Source organism: Rhynchophorus ferrugineus, unplaced genomic scaffold (genome assembly GCF_030347505.1).
Source record: "Rhynchophorus ferrugineus isolate W39M unplaced genomic scaffold, kcgeb_rfMv2 rfM1, whole genome shotgun sequence".
In the NCBI taxonomy this organism is placed as follows: Eukaryota; Metazoa; Arthropoda; class Insecta; order Coleoptera; family Curculionidae; genus Rhynchophorus; species Rhynchophorus ferrugineus.
In genome coordinates this window covers 17,856,685-17,878,602 of record NW_027472580.1, presented here as the reverse complement: position 1 = coordinate 17,878,602, position 21,918 = coordinate 17,856,685, and the positions used below count along the sequence as shown (strand labels likewise).

General features: G+C 32.8%; 1 long non-coding RNA gene and 7 other non-coding genes across 8 annotated transcripts; 6 read left to right on the top strand and 2 right to left on the bottom strand.

The window, feature by feature from the left end:
* Positions 1 to 14,367: 14,367 nt before the first annotated feature.
* LOC143189850 (uncharacterized) lies at positions 14,368 to 14,945 on the bottom strand. The gene is made up of 4 exons (XR_013004098.1): positions 14,846 to 14,945; positions 14,695 to 14,776; positions 14,536 to 14,629; positions 14,368 to 14,464 (listed from the first exon to the last, which is right to left on the bottom strand). It is a non-coding gene; the product is annotated as an uncharacterized LOC143189850 (long non-coding RNA).
* A 2,182-nt stretch (positions 14,946 to 17,127) lies between these two features.
* On the top strand, positions 17,128 to 17,200 carry TRNAK-UUU (transfer RNA lysine (anticodon UUU)). The gene has a single exon. It is a non-coding gene; the product is annotated as a tRNA-Lys (tRNA).
* Positions 17,201 to 17,397: 197 nt separating this feature from the next.
* TRNAK-UUU (transfer RNA lysine (anticodon UUU)) lies at positions 17,398 to 17,470 on the bottom strand. Its single transcript has one exon. It is a non-coding gene; the product is annotated as a tRNA-Lys (tRNA).
* An 873-nt stretch (positions 17,471 to 18,343) lies between these two features.
* TRNAY-GUA (transfer RNA tyrosine (anticodon GUA)) lies at positions 18,344 to 18,436 on the top strand. The gene is made up of 2 exons: positions 18,344 to 18,380; positions 18,401 to 18,436. It is a non-coding gene; the product is annotated as a tRNA-Tyr (tRNA).
* Positions 18,437 to 19,692: 1,256 nt separating this feature from the next.
* TRNAK-UUU (transfer RNA lysine (anticodon UUU)) lies at positions 19,693 to 19,765 on the top strand. Its single transcript has one exon. It is a non-coding gene; the product is annotated as a tRNA-Lys (tRNA).
* Positions 19,766 to 19,845: 80 nt separating this feature from the next.
* On the top strand, positions 19,846 to 19,918 carry TRNAK-UUU (transfer RNA lysine (anticodon UUU)). The gene has a single exon. It is a non-coding gene; the product is annotated as a tRNA-Lys (tRNA).
* An 80-nt stretch (positions 19,919 to 19,998) lies between these two features.
* TRNAK-UUU (transfer RNA lysine (anticodon UUU)) lies at positions 19,999 to 20,071 on the top strand. The gene has a single exon. It is a non-coding gene; the product is annotated as a tRNA-Lys (tRNA).
* An 80-nt stretch (positions 20,072 to 20,151) lies between these two features.
* Positions 20,152 to 20,224, top strand: TRNAK-UUU (transfer RNA lysine (anticodon UUU)). The gene has a single exon. It is a non-coding gene; the product is annotated as a tRNA-Lys (tRNA).
* Positions 20,225 to 21,918: the final 1,694 nt, after the last annotated feature.

Sequence of the window (21,918 nt, the reverse complement as noted above, 5' to 3'; positions counted from 1 at the left end):
TATACTAGAGTCAGCAACAAGTGTCATTGGAGACTTAGGTATTTGAATTTACGAGATACCCATATAACTTTCAAGGAAACAATCCAACAGACTGTAAGAAACTGAAAAGACGAACCATTTTCTCTATGATTGGGTAAATGTATTGGTTGATAGGGTATAAATCTAAATTATCATTAGATAACAAAGTTTTGCTGTATAAGTCAATACATACTTATACAGCCCATTTATACCTATGATATTGAACTGTGGGTATTACTAGCAAATCTAACATAACCATCCTTCAGAAGTTCCAAAATAAAATATTACAAGTCATCCCCGATGCGCTGTATTACGTCTCCAACAAACTGATTAAGTGCGATATCACCTTAGATCCCATAACGAGTGTGATTCTAAGTGTTAGTGCGAAGTACTCTGAATGTCTGTGAGTACATCCCAATGCACACGCCAAACAGTTAAAAGTACGCGATGACATTGAAGTGCGTAGGTTGAAACGCAAACTACCATACGAACTAATTAATAGCAATATATAGTGAGATATAGTTATCTCCAGATTAATTTAGAAAAGACTTTAGAATATGTTAGAATCTATAATAATATTTAAATTATAAGTTTGTACAGCAGACCACTTACTGAAGCGATCTTCTACATGTCAGGATAGTTATATCGTATAACGAAAATAATATAATAATACTTATCGCCCACGGGCAGATTGTTGAAGTTCTAAGAAATTAATTTACAAAAACTTAGGGCCTGGTATAAGACGGTGAGGATCATTTTCTGTCCTGTAAGCCTGAAAAGCCAGGTTTGCTCCTTATAGACAAAGGCACAACCAAGTCCTGTACTAGATTTGGAGCCATCAGTATAAATGTGGTTGTACTCCAGGTAGAGGTAGTATGTTCCATCTCGGAATATAGACGGAGGGAAGAGTCTATAAGGAAAGGCGTGAAATTCAGGGAGGAAATTTAGGAAATTGAGTAAATATAGAGCGAAATCTTGTCTCGGAGAGTAAGTCAGGAATAATAGAGGACGTGCTGTATACACGGATAGAGAGATGGCAGTTGGGATAGGAGGATGAGACGAAGAAGAGACTAAATAGGTGGACGAAAGCGGTGCAATCGATCTTACCGCGAATTTAAGGAAGTGGTAGTTTCAGTGGTAGATGTAAAGGCTCCATCTCTGATGCTTATATCGACAATACACGGACTAGGGGTGATTTTGAAAGCTTGAATGTTAACTGAGGTATAATAGTTACGTTAACTTGCTAACAATACCCTGTATTTGAATTCCAGGATGATGAAATAAGTCGTTGTTGATTCGTACTCAATACCTTGTTGTTTAGAAATAACTTGATTTGCATCTCATCAGCCAATATATTTGACACATTGAAGTTGAATTAGTTCAGCCAGTACGTGCTTTTTCGAAGATGGCGTCCTGAGGGAGTTAGCAGTTGTTTTCATAAATCTATTATTAAATTATATAACATCAACATATGGCCCATCCTTACCATGCTAGAGGATGAATTAGCATTTGTAACTCGCCGGTGGTTTTTGTTGCAACACTACATCTTTCAATAGCATACGCACAGCAATACTTGAATAGCATCAATATACCACTCGGTGTGAATGTGGTTGGCTATCCTGAACTGGCTCATCAACGAGCAACAAAAGTGATGGCCCCTAAATGCAATTTTGAGAGTTTTATGATTAACGTCTGCACACATTGAATAACTCAATGATACTAAATTGAAAATTGTTATTTTATGCAGAGGAAAACTGTCAAAACCATCAAATTTAACAGTTAGGTCAGGTTGTTTTAAAAGTGTGTACATTTGAACTATTATAAATTTACTTTAAAAAACTCTGATAACTTCAGTGTCAATTTACCTATTTTCATTAATTGTTGCTTAATGATAATACTCATACTATTTTATAACTTGATATTTACGAAGCCATACTTGGAAAATCAACTAAGCAATCAGTTGTTGAATGTTCCTCTTCCAAAATATTCTGTCCAATATCATCATCAACCTTCTAATATTTTGTCAGCTAAATTTCAAAATCATAACATTTTACAGCATGCATACATCAATATTATCGTCACTATTGATACATATATGTTCCGGCTGAATACTTCTTAATAATCTTAAGGAAATAGTTTATATATGATATTTCCTAACCAGCCAAAATATTGAATGTTTGTAGAGCAACATTATATAAAAATGATATTTTAAAGAATAAGGGGTAGCTTCCCGAAGGATGTCGTCGAAAACCAGTCTAAGGGCATCTCCGGGTACATTGTTTATTCATATCGGTACGTGTAGCTCGTAAAATTATCATAGCATTACCCAAAAATATGACACCGCAAGTTTCCCTTGAGCGGTCGCCGGCCAATTCCCTCGGTGTCTGTTGTTGTGTCGGCCCAACACCGATGAAAATCAATGACACGTTTCATGAAATCGTAATGACATACAGTATGTCGCGCTGCGGTTAGTTTAATTTAAAATAATCGGACGACAGTGCCGTAGTCTTCCAGAAAATTGTACCACTCACTTATATAACGTGTTAGATTTGCACAAGAGATACTGCTTACTTTTAGTATTCAATTATCGATTTAGATAAAGATTTCAATATATATTACAATCTTCCCCATCCATTTGCCATTTGTAAATCGTTTAAATATAGCAGTTTCATTGCTTAGCAGGGAAAAAAAAGCTTTTTCTGTGGGGTTATTAACAAAGCGTTACTACGACAATCTCAAATGTAAAATATTATCGGTTAGTCCAGAAGAGTCACCCACATCGACACCGAATATTCATGGATATAAAGTATTTCTGTGGATATAGTGAGATCAGCAAAAAATGTCGAGATATGAAATCCTCTTACGTGACAACCCTCGACTACATATTATAATAGTTGTGAAGGATACACTGTTGAAGCTCGAATGGGAAGTTCAACTCATCCAGCAAATTAATTATGATAGATGTTTAAATGTTTTAAACAAATAGGATAAGCCAAAAATCAGAGGGTAGCTAAGTTTGGCAAAGTAGCTTAATGTTGAAGCAATTCGTACTTTAAAACGTAATTCTGATTTTAGACTGATTGTGTAATATTTTCATCTTGATAGAAAATGAATGGTAAACCGATCATCTGCTCGCTGATTTTTGCATAAAATTTATTATTTACATCTACTTTTATTTATTTTCATTATCATTTATATAAAATCACTTAAAAACATTTTTTGCATACCAGAAACAACCATCAGGTTTACATCACTTATTATCCACCGGCTATGGTTAAAATCATTGTAGTAAACCTATTCGTATGGATAAAGAATCCACAAATCGATTTTCATAATACTTTTTGAAGGCAAATTTGAAATTATCTAACGTAAAACTAAATTACGTAAACTATTTAGCAGTTCACAAACAAATATGTCAAATAAACATGCAGCCTAGACAGATAGACATATATATATATAGAGCCTATTTGGATTATCCAAAAGCTCTTACACGATCCAATATAATATTAAAAATTAACATAATAAACCAAGTGCAAGAATTATTTTTTCGAAACATATTTATTATTTACCAAATTTTACCTCATATTTATAATTATTATTTATCAAAAGATTGTCCATCACTAGCCATTGCTTTTCCTCATTTTCTTGATGATTTGTTTCTACGACACAATGGCCACAATATGACTGTTGGTGGCATCTAAGAGTTTCTACCTTTTCGAATATATGGAAAAGAAATACTTCTAAGAACAAATGAGAATTGATATGGGCAATATCCGGTAAAAATGTGGGAATATAATTTTTACGTTTCCTCTTATATAATGACCTTTCCTTTCCAATGTTCGGCTCAAATCTGTAAATTGCAATCTATAGCAACCTCCTATAATGATATCATTTATTATCAGCTTCTAATATACCATCTATAAACTTTATCATAATGTAGGACCAGCTGCACTTATTATCTTTAAGCAGTGTTTTTTTAACTAAGCAATCAATTTAAAACTTTGGCTTTACTTGTTTGTATTTTGGGTCAATATACCTGATTTGACGTCATATTACGCTTTTATAGAGTTCATCTTGTATTATATCATATATCCATATCATTGTATTATCAAGCGTCATGTCGTATCAAATGAAGATTTTTCAAATATGCTAAATAATGGATCATAACATATTCAATGCTTTAAAAATATCAACGTTCAAAATATTTTGCACTATTTGTCTCATTTCAAAAATATAGTTTCGTAGCAATAATTTGAAGAATGCATTTTAACAAAAGTTAATTACAAAGAGACAAATAACTGAAATAAGAAAAATATTAGAAGTAATAAAAAAAATGAGATAAGGGTAGTTGATCGGTTTTGTATATTGTATCAGCTTAAATTAAATTCGTCTTCTTGAAAAATATTATTTCAAAAATATCGTTATGATTATATGATATAAATTTGTATTTCTACAAAGCTGTAAGTTACGCCACTGGTATAACTTAGCGGAAATCAACCCCTGTCGAGCTCGGGGATGTACAACAACGCACAGATGTGAAGAGTCGCCATTCACCCCTTGAGATTTGACGTTAATGTTACGGGATATTATTTAGTGTTCAAGATGAATTATCAAATATCCAATTTTCTTAGATATGTATCTGGATTCGTTTTATTGTCGCTCGACTGTCACCATTTCAACGCCAGGGGTGTTTACCACCGGAACGTTAATTCAATTTTAATCGCAATTTATTTCGATTTCCACCGGAGGAGACCCCACGAGGTTGTAAAAAATAATCGAGTCCATGACAATGTGTAGAAAATAAATTACGCTACATTGCCTGTAAATATGTAGATTATATATTACGGATATAAAATTTTAAAGTTACTGAAAATTGAAGGTTTTTAAATCGGTCTATTAGAATAAAGATATATGTTTTAAAAATAATACAACAATCAACTACAAAATAATCAAAGATGAGAGCGCAGTATCACTAGCAGCACTTTCTCCACCTGCTTATTTTAGGTTACACAATAAAAATAATATTTTCTATTAATTCAAATATTGATTTATATATATATTTATATATAAATATTATATAAAAATATTATATAAAAATATTATATATATTTATATATAAATATTTATATATATATATATATATATATATATATATATATATATATATATATATATATATATATTTTAGGGTAAATGATGTGGCTCGGTGAATGGAGGTAAATCGAAATGAAACAGTGGTGTTTACATGATGTGACCGTTATTTATTAACGATATAAAAAAAATGTGAAAACACAAATAATAAAACGGATGGCAGCGGAGTTACCTGTTGACGAGGCTTGGGCAGTCGATGGTGGCACGTCTTAACCAAACGAGGGTTGAGCACTGAATGACCGAAATACCCTTCAGTAATATCCCAGATAAACGTCTCGGGGTTGCCGCCAGCTATTCGGTGTCGGGTTCCAATTGGCACCCCGCCCGTGTTCAACATCTGGGATTATATTTCTGGGTATTTTGTAGACCGTTATTCCACGATGTAAAATTCGACATGCCTCAATTCGCTACAATACTCCCCTGCCAGAATTTTACATAAAATTACTTCAACAAAAATACAAAAATGTTTGCAAAAAATATCAAATACAAAAAAAAACATATACCAAACAAAATGTGCTGTGTAAACTGGGCTTTGAAAAAATATGATAGTTCGAAACGGTTGTGATCTGGTACGGCTGTTGATATCTTCCGGTCCTACAGATACCGTTGCATCATCGTCGCTTTGGCACTTGAATGTGGTCCATCGACGACGTTGACAACAAGCTATTCTTCAGACAGGGCTCCCGTAATCGACGCTGTGGGAGGATCGACTGTTCGACGACGTGGTAGCTTATTTTCTTTGACGACGAGACGTTAGCAATTCTGGTACTTCGGCGAAGACATAACGAGTCTACGGTGACTGCAATCGGTACCTAGCTTCTGGAGCTGCTCTGTGACTAATCCGTAGTCACATACGTTAGGTTAATTCAGAAAAAAAACAAATAACGACGGTATCCGACCGAAGCTGCCCAAAGCCTTTTAAATCAAAATATCTGCCATTATGACGGAGACGGCGAGCGAAGGAAGACATTATGATTTAAACATAGCGCCGAAAGAAATGTTTAGCCGAGACGCTGATGATTAAGCAGTGACGTAAAAATATTCCAAAAGATTGTGAAATAAAAATTTTGACAAAAAAAAAAATTTTAAAAAATGAATTGGAAATAATGAAATTAATCGGAATAAAATGAAAATGAATCTAGAAGGTAAAATTGAAAACGAATCAAATTAAAAATATTTAAAATTTTGAAACAAAAAAAATATAACGGCCACGTAAAATACACCATTTTCTACGTACCCTCCATTCACGAGTCCAAACCCAATTTTGCGAAAGATCACGTCGGGGTCACCACTTTAGGGTAAATGATGTGGCTCGGTGAATGGAGGTAAATCGAAATGAAACAGTGGTGTTTACATGATGTGACCGTTATTTATTAACGATATAAAAAAAATGTGAAAACACAAATAATAAAACGGATGGCAGCGGAGTTACCTGTTGACGAGGCTTGGGCAGTCGATGGTGGCACGTCTTAACCAAACGAGGGTTGAGCACTGAATGACCGAAATACCCTTCAGTAATATCCCAGATAAACGTCTCGGGGTTGCCGCCAGCTATTCGGTGTCGGGTTCCAATTGGCACCCCGCCCGTGTTCAACATCTGGGATTATATTTCTGGGTATTTTGTAGACCGTTATTCCACGATGTAAAATTCGACATGCCTCAATTCGCTACAATATATATATATATGGGTATATGTAATGTATATATACGAGAGCCTCTTTTTTACCAACTAGGGCTTAACATGTCAATTGAAAAGTCCCCGACCTACCACAGTAAAACACATTTTTTTGGCAAAATTAGTTTTTTTATTCAACATAATTCCCTTCAAGGGTGATAGGTACACTGATTATAGCAACCCTACAGCTTTTCGATACCAGTTTTGTCGTACGATGTCGTCTTCATTCGTCGAAAATTTCTTCCCAGCGAGCATTCTTTTGAGATCTGAGAACAAGAAATAGTCGCTGGCGGCCAGATCTGGAAAATACGGTGGATGAGGAAGCAATTCGAAGCCCAATTCTTGGATTTTTGCCATCATTTTCACTGACTTGTGACAGGGTGCGTTGTCTTGGTGAAGCAGCACTTTCTTTTTCTTTAAATGCGGCCGTTTTTTTCGGCGATTTCGTCCATCAAACAGCCCAATAACGCAATGTAATAGTCGCTGTTGATGGTCCTTCCTTCTTCAAGGCAGTGAATGAAAATTATTACATGCGCATCCCAAAATGCAGACGCCATAACTTTGCCAGCCGCGTTTTTTGCAGTTGCGTTTTTCCACGCTTTGGAGCGGGCTCATCGTGTGCACTCCACTCGAATGACTATTGATTGGACTTCGGAGTGAAATGATGGATCCACTGTCACATATCGATACAAAAATTCAGGTTTATTACGCTTGATTATCTTCACTCACAGACATCAACACTGTTCCGAATCATCACTCGTCGTTGTTTTTAGTCAAAAGTGTGATCGCGCGGCACCCACATTGCACAGAGCTTTCTAATATCCAAATATTCTATATCCTGATATCTTTAGAGTGTCTGCTGGTCATTCAAAATCATTTTATGGATTTTTTAAATGTTTTCGTCGGTAACAACCTCTTTTGGGCGTCCATTGCGTTCAACGTCTTCGGTGCTCATTTCACCATGTCTAAACTTAGCATATCAATCCTTGATGGTTGACTTTCCTGGGGAAGTGCCCGGAAACTCGACATCAAGCCAATTTTTTGCTTAAACTGTATTTTTCCCTTCAAAAAGCAATATTTTATCAACACGCGAAATTCCTTTGTATCCATTTTTTACACAATAACAAAATTTGCTTCATTTAAAATGTTATAATTCACAAACTAATTCCGATATCTGTCAAATGTATACACGGATCTTTTGAGGGTTAGGGCTAACTAAAAAACATATGGATTTAATTCTAGTAGTAGTAACAGTAACAACTGGCGTGAAAATGATGATTTTCCTTCTCGGGTTTTACACTCTTGGCTGATGATATGCTATAAACAATCATTGACATAAATTTACAATCGTGTCCCATCAGGATTCACTTCCGCTACTATAGCAACAGTAGGAGTTTCGTCTTATCGTATTAACTACAACGTCAACCAAGTTCAAATTAACCTCTTGAAACACAGAATATGGCGATCAATGGATGTATCCTAAAAATATATATGTGGTCTCCTTTATTCAGAAGTTTTTCAACGAGTCGTAGGAATCTTTAGACTATTCTTATTTGTATTATATTAGTTATTCTTTAATTAAGAATAATTAGTTACACTTTGCACATCTTTATACAGTCTATCCAAATTTTTTAAAAAATTTTAAAAAATTTTTGTACATATGTCATCAAGATGTTTAATGTATTTCCTGTTGCAATTTGTAAATTCGTTTTAGGATCAGACAATATTTTAATAAAAAGAGCCACAATGCTGCCTGATAAATTCGAATTAGCTGTCTGAAGCGAACTAGCCTGTCAAAGTCGTCCAGCTGTCAGACGTATAAAAGAATTTTCAAAACAATAGTGATAAGAGGTTACAAGCCGGCAAACGTTATTTTAATGCTTTGCTTGTTTTGATAAATTTCAAATCGCTGCTTATTATTACTCTGATTAAAAATTCCCAAACCAGACAGAACAGATTGCGTCTCTAATCAGTTACTTCGAACAGGAACGAGATAATGGAGGACCCCTCTTGCCACTAAAATTCGTTAGAGAGGTAAGCATTTTACTGTTAAACATTAATTTGCTGCGATTTTTATTGAAAATATTTTTCTCAAAAATTTAAAAATAGGATCTTTCGTCGAAAAAACCCGTCCTTGTACGAAACCGGTGACAAATCAAGTTCAGCTTGATATTATTAAATATATGAAATGTATAAAACCAGTGAGTAGTTTTTCAATAAAAACATAATTTAATACAATTATTTCAAAGAAAAGTGTTAGTCTGAAAAGTATGGAATAGGTTTAATGGAACTGGATATTTTTTTAAAAATTAAAATTTTAAAATCATATAATAAAATAAAGGAAAAGTTATTATCTCTATTTATGCATTCAAATGAGAGAAGGATCTTTCAGATTGGAATCAGTATACCCAACTGCCATTCATGGCAAAATGAAATAAAAATAATATTAAGACAACTAAAGTTGATGGAAATTTGGAATAACAATTGATTGGGTCTTATTATTCATAATATTTACTAATAATTCATTACAGATATATTATGCTTCATGCTGGAAACAGGAATGGTTAATAATACCTTCGGTTTGGATGAACTCGACATATTGAAGAAGAAATTGACAAATGATGAAATTGTGAAAAATGTGAGAAAGATTTGAAATTAACAGCTTTCTTATTCACTTGAATGAAATTTTCCGAATATGATATGATTCAATGCTGCCAATTTCTAAGACAGGGTGATGAGAATGGTAACAAGTAAAGTTCAGTAAATAATTAATATAAAATAACTATAGGAAATCTTATTGTATAGTGTAAAAAATGTATGTACTCAGATATATGTGTAATTGTTCAGAATATAGATGAGCATTTGGTAAAAATGTGTCAGGAGAAAAAGAATTAGAATTAGAATAAGAGTAAAAATTAGGTGGATTAGACAACCTAGGGATATTGATAAATACAAAACGCGCCTAGAACTCTAACTCATAGGTGGTATGGAAAATAGTTCAATGTAAATACAATCAAACATAACCCTAACCTACAAACTTATAACTGTGTACTTAATTGTAGTTTTAAAGCCTTTAATAATAAATGCATTAGATTTACTATAATGTTAAAATAAATTATATTTGGTAAGGGTATTTTTGTATAACTATTTTATTTAGATTAAATTTTATTGTATGTTAAAGCCAAACTGAACTGAAACTCAGAGTTGATACGACAACATTGCGACGTTTTGACGTCACAAATTTAAATAACTTTGGATAGACTGTACTTGTATATCTAAACAAATAGGAGTAGGAAAAAGGAGAACATATCTGAACTTGGAATCTTTATTTTAAATTCTAATATAATGATAATATGCGTGAGAAAAACAAATTAATTAGGACGTATATATTTGAACGGATTCGTTTTTTTAACAAGAATGAGATCACAACCTTTTTTCATCTCCCTACAGCCGATTCCGATCTTAAAATCCCCAAGTTCCCCTAAACTCGAGTCTTATTCTTCAGCATGAGCGATACCATCTAACCATCAAAACGATTACTGAATTTTAAAGTAATTTCTTTCGCACAGTTCGCGCCCGGCTCGTTTTTCATCCGTCCTCGTGACACATGTCTAACATAGTTTTATGTATGATTTATATATGCTAATAACGTTATTACGTAATATTATCGCCCTCTAAACGACTGGCATGGGAGGCCAGACAAACCATCAACTAATATAGATTGAGTTCCGTGAAAAGATTATTTGAAAGATGAAGCGAGTGGGAAGTAAATAAACGTAGCCGGGATTGATTGAATAAGTTCTTTAAAAGAGTTGATCGATTGATTTCGAATATTTTCAGTTAGACTGAATCGAGTTTGGAGTCGTGAAAGCATTAACGTTATCATAGTCACAATAAAACGTTTCATTAATCAATATCTATACTTGATAGTTGTAATACATATGTAACCAGTATAATTAGTGTGAAAGCTTAGCTAGCTAAATATAAGTTCATTGAAAGAGATTATAAGAATAATAAATTAGTTAAAAAGGATTATTTTGAATTCTGAAATATTGAGTACCGTATAACTTTTTATATTTCAAAGTCCCCTTTTTACCAACGAGGGTTTATCTGGACTGGACCTACAGTTTAACGTGGACTCCGAACCACGGTCCTCGGAATTAAACCTACCGACTGGCGAGTGACCAACTTAGAAATCATCCGATAAGATATCCGGTCTTACCCAGCCTGGTTACTGGCGTCACTAAGATCATATTTTTGTCGGATTTTGCACTCTTGCCTAGGACAATCACAAACATAAATTTACAACCATGCCCCAGCAGGATTCGAACCACTGAACGATTTGAAGCCGGTCAGTATTACTTTTCAAAGCTATTCTATTCTTCATCGTTGCTTTTTCATATTTTTAATAGCACTGGAAATTCAAAGAAGTAAAATTATACCTTTTAAGTAATTTAAGGTTATGCAAACTTAAAATAAATTGAGATTTATTTTTATTAATTACATCTTACATTAAATATGCTTGGTGCAATCTTAATTGTCAAACCATCGTTAAGTCTTTTGTTACTACTTGTGTACACCATTCTTGATAGAATGAATTCGCCCTAATGAATTTACTATTTTCTAGAAAACAGTTAGTTATTCATCCACTTCTCATACATTCTAACCTAATGCTCATGTATAATTCTGAAGAATTACTCGCGTATCTATGCACATAAATCGTTCACACTCTACAATATAACTTCCTACAGTTATCGTATATTAATTATATACTCTCCTTTAGTTGTTTCATATATATAGATATACAAGATATCTACAATGAATTATTAATAAATATTATAACAAATAACACCTAATCGATTGATATTATAACATTTACGTTTTCCGCCAACTTTTATTTTCTTAACACTTTTTATTATGATCTTACCATGAGTGACCCAATGTGCCATTCTGAAATATTCATGTCTCATCTATATATACATACATTACTCGCCAAACAGTTAAATGTGCGCGATGATAATGAAGTGCGTAGGCTCAAACGCAAACTGCCATACGAACTGATTAATAGACTCATAGAGTGAGATTTAATAATCTCTAGAATAAGCTAGAATAGTTTTCAGAATAAGTTAGGATAGACTTTAAAATAAGTTATAATAGTATCTAGAATAAGATTTAAATTATAAGTTGTACATTAGATCACTTATTGAAGTGATCTACTACATCTTAGGCTACTTATATTATATAACGGAAATCATATAATAATACTTATTGCCTACGGGCAGATTGTTGACGTTCTAGGAGATAAAATAAATCTTTCTTGATTTTGTTATATGCTTTCAAAAATTATATTCTTTTAAAAGAAATGTCTGGAAGTTCCATTAGACCATCTCGTGGGATATCTTTATTTATCGGGATATCTATTTAAATCCTGTATTAGCTAATAGTGTACGAAGGGATGTTCTACAGACCTCAAGGGCCATATCTCAAAGCTCTAACCCAACTATGGATACTTTCCAGAGAGTTCCCTCTGAAATAATTGTATTAAATTATGTTAATATTGAAGAAACTACTCAATGTTTTTATATATTTCATATATTTGATTTCTGATTGAACTAACATCAAGATGATTAATTTAAAGTCTCTTTTTTACCAACGATGGTTTATCTGAACAGGACCTATAGTTTAAAGGGGACTCCGAACCACGGTCCTCTGCATTAAGCCTACCAAATGGCAAGTGACCAACTTAGATATCATCCCCGAAGACATCAGTTCTTACCCAGCCTGATTACTGGCGGGACTGGATCATTTTCTTTGTCGAATTTTACACTCTTGCCTAAGACAATCACAAATATTAAATAATCACAAATATATATTTACGAACATGCCCCAGCAGGATTCGAACCCGCAGTAGGTGGATCGTCTTGTCGTCTTTGCCAGGATTCGTCACCCGTTTGGTATGAGGACCGTTTTTTTATTTGGTTAACCCAAGATTGTATTTTTCATTTGTTGAGATATTTTAATGACCGTGCCCATACTACTATTCAGTGCAACTGCAACATGCTAAAAATACTTTCAATAAAAACCGTTTCAAATTAATATTTAACTGTAAAAATGAGTACATCTAACAATTTTTACCGGCAATAGGGGGCCCTCCATTATCTCGCTCCTTTTCCTCCTCTCGTTCGAAATAACTGATTAGAGACGCAATCTGTCTGTCTGACTTCGACATTGTCAATCAGAGTATTAATAAGCAGCGATTTGAATTGTATCAAAACAACCAAAGCGTTAAAACAACGTGTGCCAGTTTATAACATTTTATTGTTACAACTAATATTTTGAAGAATCTTGCAGACATTAAACAACCGAACGATTTTTGCAGGCTCACTCGTTTACGCGTCCGAACATATCAGACAGCACTTTCTCTTTTTAACTAGAATAAAATGAGAAGGAAAATATTGTCTCATTCTAGCCCAAATTTACAAATTGCTACAGGCATCTTGATGACGTATGTTCTCTGCTTCTTTGGCTAGACTATGGATAGTTTTGCTTAAAATTTTCTTTAAATTTATATACCATATAAAACTTTATAAAAAGCACGAACACGAACAACTCATTCATCATTATCTTCATCCAAAAATAATAATAGACGTAACCAATTGATATCGATATTAACTATCTAATTTATTGGAAATTGCCGCAAAAAACTAGCAACTTTTTGCTTCGGTTCGAGCTCGTGCATCAAGTCGCTGGACTGTTCCAGTCGCATATATAGGTGGCCGCGAGTGTGCCTTCGGGACCTCGCTATTTTATATCACAACGGCCGGCCAATAGTTTACGGCCGATTTATACATCTATTCCGATGATCTACGGCCTGGTTTTTTTTCCCGCAGTTTCGGAAATTACCCCGACGGCAAAGAATTTATGGACGGCCGAATGCGAGTTTCTGGTTTTTGTACGTGCAATTGCCATATCGAATGGTTTTAATACGGTTTAGAACGAATTTGTCACTATAAACATGAGCTCGTTCTCTTTTTTGTTAAAATTTATTTGGTTTTAATATGCAGACGACAAACAAATATCTATATATATTAGCATATTTACCTATTTATGTTTAGATCTTGTTTTCTTCGATGGTGTATATCCTCGTCAAATAATTTTAATAACACTGTTTTTTTTTGTTTCTTCTGTTACTACCTGTGTACACCATTCTTGATAAACTTAATCACTGAATTCTCCCTAATGCATTTACTATATCTAGAGAATATTTAGCATTCATCTTCCCCTCATATATTCTAACTCAATGGTCATGTATAATTCTGAATAATTACACACATATCTATGCACATAAATCGTTCACGCTCTACAATATAACTTCCTACAGTTATCGTATATTAATTATATACTCATCTTTAGTTCTTTCCTGATCGGTGATGAGAGTCACCCTGTCTTGGAAATTGTCAGCATTGAGTCATAATCCCACATTCAGAAAGTTTAATTCAAGGGAATGATTAAGCTGTTAATTTTTAATCTATCAATTTGTTCACAATTTCATCTTTTGTCAATTTCTTCTTCAATGTGTCTGATCAAGTTTATCTAAACCGAAGGTGTTATTAACCATTCCTGTTTCCAGCACAAAAAACAATATATATTATGACCAACAAAACCTCATCAATTGTTATTCCAACGCTTACATTTTTCCATCAACTTTCGTTGTCTTAACACTATTTTTATTAACATCTTGCCATGAGTGACCCAGTGTCCCATTCTGAAATATCTATGTCTCATCTAGATACACAAATTGAAATAATAAGAGTCCTTCATTTTATTATACGGTTTCAAAAACTACTCACTGTTTTTATACATTTCATTTATTTGATCTCTTCTAGAGCTAACAACAAGTTGATCTTCTTCTTCATCTAATATTCAGTGCGGCTGCCACACGTTAAAAATATTTTCAATAAAAACCGAAGCAACTTAATATTTAACAGTAAAAATACTTACCTTTCTAACGAATCTTATAGCAAGAGGGAGCCTCCATTATCTTGTTCTTGTTCGAAGTAACTGATAAGAGACGCAATCTGTTCTGTCTGCAATCGGCATTTTTAATAACAATCAGCGATTAGAAATTTATCAAAACAAACAAGACGTTAAGACAACGTTTGCCGGTTTATAACCTCTTATCGCTAATGTTTTGAAGAAGTTTGCATACGTTTGACAACCGGACGACCTTGACAGGCTAGTTCGTTTAGTTTAGTTCTTTTCTTCGAGTGCCTTTTCAATGAAATATTTTTATGAAAAAAAATGGACCGACTCCAAAAAAAAAAAAATAAGGTACTTACTAAAAATTAAAAAGCAATCAAACTTAGATTTTTAACACAAAAAAAACATTTTAAAATAAAATATGTATGTAATAATCGTTGTAATAACTAAATAAAATTAAACAAAACCCTTATTTAGCCTATCTACTACACGTATTTTGTATTCTACTATATATACACAACTTCGCTTAATAAATATCTAAACCTATTTATCTATTTATATTCTTCAGACTCTTATTTCGGTACCTACAAAACATGGTTTCTGAATTCAGCAACAGCTTTTTCAGGTTCCGAAAAACCCTGCCGTGACTGACCACGCAATATTCTGAAATGCGAAAACAAACAAGAGCTATTTGGTGCCCAACAAATCAAGGCTGTACGGAGTATAATCCATGAATTCAACCATTTGACCAGTCAAATAGATGGATATTTCAGGCAATTGTTACAATGAAAAATATTCCTTCGTTGCTGCTGTTTTCGTATTTCATGAAGCACTTCTGGTAAACAAATGGTTATGTGCCACCTATTAACGTTCACCATTCTACGGTATTCTAACGACAAGGTTGCCACATAACCAGTTATTCCGAAGATATAGGTGGTTTTGCATACACATACATTTGCATCGGTTTTGGATCGTCTTGGAAGACCCTATTTGTTGTTCTATTTGGGCTCATTTGTGTAAATGTTATTTAGTGTATCCAAAGATTTTTTTTTACATAAATATATTACTTGGATATACAATTGTAAATTAGGTGGATTAGGACTCTAGGATTAATGGATACAACTACAAACGCACCTAGAACTCTAATTCATAGGTGGTATGGAAAAGAGATCAATGTAAATATAATCAAACACAACCATAACCTACAAACTATTATAACTGTGTACTTAATTGTAGTTTTAACTGCATCAATGATATATGTATTAGATTAACTACAGTGTCAAAATAAAGTATTTTTGATAACAGTATTTTTGTTTAATTATTTTATTTATATTAGAATTTTGTTGTATTATATATCAAAGCCAAACTGAACTAAAACTTAGGGTTGATACGGTTACATTGCGGCGTTTCGACTTCACAAATTTACATGACGTACGTAAAAAATTACTTTGGAGAGACTATACATAGTTTTTGATGTACAGCGATTGTAATTCTTGGCCGTTTATTTGACAGGATAATCTTTTTGAGCTTTACACAATCCATGCGGAATCCAACATAAGCAAGTAGTTTTTAGACCTAAATGTTCATAAAATATCTTACTGATGTTGGTTATTGCAATTCCCAAGAAAGACTCAACTTCCCGGTAAGTCATATAAAGATCTTGCAATATTACTATGCACACAGCATGAATGTCTTCTGATGCAACCACTGATTTTGCACCACATTTACGATTTTCTTCCTAGAGCGGATAGCAGCGACGATTAAATTCGTTGTACCAACATTTCATATGATACAAAGATAACGCTTCATCACCAAAAGTCGAAGTAAGTTTATGGAATAAAAAAATCATCGCACCAAAATGTTTATAAAATAACTCATTACCTAAATAACACTGAAACAAAATATTCAAGTCACTGTAAACAATACAAAGTGTACTATTCAAATAACAAAACGTTCCAAGGAAGGTTATGATTATTAAGATAAAACTTCTAATTGGAAACGTCAGATAGCGCCAAAAAACGCTTAGTATTGTCAAGATTCAAAGTATTAATAGCAATCCACGTATGTAAATACAATACAAAAAGACTTATGTAAATCAATTATAAATATAAACAATATAATTATATTATAATATATAAGTCAAATATAAGTTACATTATAAATATAAGAAAAGATTTATATTACCGCCTAATTTTAAATGATTACTAATATAATGTTATACAATGACTATTGCAAATATTCTATTTTTAGTTGACATTTTCGTAGCTGTTATGGCTGTTATACTTAAAACATTTGTTATTGTAGCCCGGGTAGCTCAGTCGGTAGAGCATTGGACTTTTAATCCAAGGGTCCAGGGTTCAAGTCCCTGCTCGGGCGAAACTTTTTTTAATAAATAGTGTTATTCTTACAAGTTTTTTCAAAATATATTTAATTATCTAAATTTTGGCATATTTAAAATATTCTAATTAAGTTTTCTAAAAAAGATTAATACTCTACTGGCAGCTTCCATACTCAAAATAACACATCTTCTTTTAAGTCACAATTATTCTCTCAAAAATTGTAATAAAAATTTTCGCCCGAGCAGGGACTTGAACCCTGGACCCTTGGATTAAAAGTCCAATGCTCTACCGACTGAGCTACCCGGGCTACCATAGCTCGAGCTTTGTAAGGTGTAAACTTTAGTTGACATAATTTCGGTAAATATGTACTTGTATAAATATTTTAAATCTTTTGCTAATGAGATTGAATAATTTAATGATTTAATATAATAATAAGAAAAATTTATATTAATTAATTATTTTTCGACGGAAAGAAATAAAATGGAGTTCCGGTTATGATTTAAAACGTAACTCTTTCAAAAATAAAATAAACATAATCTTTAATAAATTGTTTAAGAACGCAGTTGTAAGATTATGACTTACTCTGTTGATTTGATAGAGTTTAAAAAGTAATCTATATATTTTATTACACTAAAAACTAATAATTTTTCAAACAACTCTTCTAAGAAATAAAATGTATTATAACATTTTTAGACACTATAATTTATATTATTTTTAAAAGCAAATTTAAAAACAATTCCTTCGAGCCGGATTTGAACCAGCGACCTATGGATATCTACTTATTAATACCACTACTAGAGTCCACCGCTCTACCAACTGAGCTATCGAAGGCTGATACCATTTGTACTTGTCACGGGTCAGCTGACCCAAAATCTATAAACTATTTTGTTAATAAACAAGAGTTATTTACAAATTATTTTACCTTATATTAGATACTACATGCCTGGCCGTTGTATTCTGCATTTTTACTAGTTTTTAATTAATATTATTTGACAAACTATATATAGTTGAAAGTGTATTTTAATATATAACTACTTTAAACAATGTTTTATGCACCTAAATAATATGTTACTGATATAAGTTACAGTTAGAGTAATGTCATTGATCTAAATTCAGAAAAGTAATAGTTAAATAAAGTAGACCTTTGTGGGTTATGTGAACTAACAACAATATTATACAACCTTCGATAGCTCAGTTGGTAGAGCGGTGGACTGTAGTGGTTTCATGCTTAGTAGACATCCATAGGTCGCTGGTTCAAATCCGGCTCGAAGGAACTTTTTTTAAATTACTAAGATATGAAATAATTAAAAATAACTAACGTTATTTTATTTTTTCGTCATTTTTTTTTGGGGGAGAAGTCTTAATATATAATTTGTAACAAATATATGGACATTAGGTGGTACTCTGATAATGTTTACGCTTTAAGAAGGCATTTCTTGAAAAACATTGTTATAAAAATATAGTTTATAAACGATGTTATTCAAAATATTTCCCATGATTTTCTATGATTTTTTTTCCACATTTCTGACCACATAATGCTGCAGTATCGAAAGAAGGATATTGGTTTAGCAACGATCTAATCTTTGATCCATTATTAGAAGCTGCATCTAAACTCGTGATAATTAAAAGACGCTATATCTGGCGAGTATGATGGATCCGACCTGCTACAATGTATCCTTTACAAATGTTACAATTCGGTAATAAATTCGGATTTAAGTCGGTTTTAGCAACTTGTAATGGCTTCAATTGTCTGTCATAAATTCACTCTTATATTTAACATGTTTTCATATTCCAGGGAAGTTCAAGCATTTAGCAGCACTCCCACAGTTACTATAGTTAAGAACCTAGCAGTAGAACACGCAATTATTGCATACAAAACTTATATCAAAAAGCAAAATTTAAAGCTCAATAAAATATCTATAGTCCCCAACGCTAGAAAGAACTTCTTTCTTATTCATTCCCATAGCTTTTAATTGATGGGAAATAGTTTGTTCTTTAGCCTGCTGTAAATGGACAATTCAATTCCACGTCACGTAAATGGACTTCAATTCCACGTCTTCAAACTTCTTATCATGTTTATCACTAATACTTCCTATAACAATACTTCCTACAAATGGCTTAATAGTAGTCATGTTTATTCACTTTGATCTATATTAAGCTGTGTCTGTTAAATGTAATAACGAGTAATTATGGACAAATGTTTTGCCTTGACATATCAAATTTGCGTTTACCATTTTGTGCGCCGTTTTCCGCTGGCGTCATCTTCTGAAAAGCGGTTGCCTTAATTTGTACCTCAAATATGATTCCCGTAAATTTTAGCACAATTTTTAGATTTATAATTTACTGGAATATTTAAAAAACTTGGCCCGTACTTTATAACAGTTATAATAGAATTAAAATCATCGGTACCAAAATTGATAACCGGTAATAATAATAATAATGGCACGTAACTATATCGGCACAACATTAAACTTTTAATTTAAAAGTTATGTAAAAAACCAATTATATTAGAAACCGGGCTACCTGCTAGCCCGGGTAGCTCAGTCGGTAGAGCATTGGACTTTTAATCCAAGGGTCCAGGGTTCAAGTCCCTGCTCGGGCGAAACTTTTTATTATGATTTACAATTTACTTACAAATCTAAGACATTGAGCGACTTCCGTTAGAAAAATACGTTAACAACAGCCCGGGTAGCTCAGTCGGTAGAGCATTGGACTTTTAATCCAAGGGTCCAGGGTTCAAGTCCCTGCTCGGGCGAAACTTTTTATTATAATTTACAATTTACTTACAAATCTAAGACATTGAGCGACTTCAGTTAGAGAAATACGTTGACCACAGCCCGGGTAGCTCAGTCGGTAGAGCATTGGACTTTTAATCCAAGGGTCCAGGGTTCAAGTCCCTGCTCGGGCGAAACTTTTTATTATGATTTACAATTTACTTACAAATCTAAGACATTGAGCGACTTCCGTTAGAAAAATACGTTGACAACAGCCCGGGTAGCTCAGTCGGTAGAGCATTGGACTTTTAATCCAAGGGTCCAGGGTTCAAGTCCCTGCTCGGGCGAAACTTTTTATTATGATTTACAATTTATTTACAAAACTAAGACATTGAGCAACTTCCGTTGGAAAAATACGTTGACAACGCTTTTTATTATGATTTACAAGTTATATACAAATCTAATAATATTTCAAACCCGCGTTAAGGAAAATATCGTTCTACTTTGGATAGCTTAGTAAGTGGAACTTTGGACACTTAATCTAAGGGTCTTCAAGATTCTAGCCCATGATTTTTTAAAATTACATTTAACAATTTATTGAGAATTTTTTTTAACTAAAACAAAATTTCAATGCTTTATTAACATATGCTTACATTAACATATAATTACAATTTACTTACAAGTCAAAGAAAACGACTAGTTTACTTTTATTTAAGAGTGATATTGATTATTAGAAAATATAATTTATCAAAAAATACATATAATTACATTATCCCGAACATAAAAAAAATAATACTAGAGCATTCTGTATGAAATTATCTCACTTCTATTTATTTCAGTAATACATAGAGAGGTTGGATGTTAAATTTTGTTTTAATCGCGCCAAGAATGGAATGTTAATAATTCGAAAAAAAATTTTTTTGACCGTTAGCCGCATATCAATGGTAAATCGATCAGTGAAAAGTATAGAATATATGACTCTTGATGGAAAGAGATGACGAGGTCCTATTAAAGTAAAGCTTATGCTTCATCAAATGAAACACGAAGAAGTTGGAGAACGGTTAAGTTGTAGTCTGTTTCTCTTTCACTCTCTGGCTGCTGTTACAAGGATGAAGCTTTATCCTTATCTAATTCTTTATATTTATTTATACTGATACAACCCGAGTATTTCCCGAGTATATAGATAAGAAGATATATATACTAGAAGAATCATATACTACATGATCATCATAAACTTATATTGTATGGCTGGTGAGCCCAGATAGGAAACCATTTTTATGTTTTCAAACTGTCTTTATCTAAACTTAGATGTCTCCATTCAAATTTCAACTCAATTTACTTACGGATACAAATATCCGTAAGCTGAATAGATATATGTTCGAAAGCAAAATTAACACTGGATGTTCTAAACTATCAGAAAACCTTTAAAAAATCTTAACTATAGGTGTTGACACACATGCCAAAACTTTAGTGCTTAACTTTAGTAAAATTTAGAAAGAATTTTATTTCTTTAGCTTAAATTTTATTTAAATGAAATTGGAATAATAATTATAATTTTCTCTAAAGACAATAAACATAATAACGGTTGCTATGGCAGCATAACCATGACAAATTAGTCGCCGTGAAAATAAGACAATTCAAAGTTCAAATCAAATAAAAAACCTAAATATTGCAAGTTTAGTAAAGTTAATTTAAAACTCTTTCAATTTTCGCATCCATAGGAACTTAGATGTATTAAAATATTGAATTTTAGAATAACATATTTAGGGTAAATTCCATGGCTCGGTGAATGGAGGTAAAACGAAATGAAACAGTGGTGTTTATATTGTGTGACCGTTATTTATTAAAGTAATATAAAAATGTGGAAAATACAAAATAGATAAAACGGCTGGCAGCGGTGTTACCTGGTGACGAGGCTTTGGCAGTCGATGGTGGCACGTCCAAACCAAACAATGGTCGAGTACTGAATGATTGGAAATAACCTTCAATAACATTCCAGATAAACGTCTCGGGGTTGCCAGCTATTCGTTATCGGGTTCTA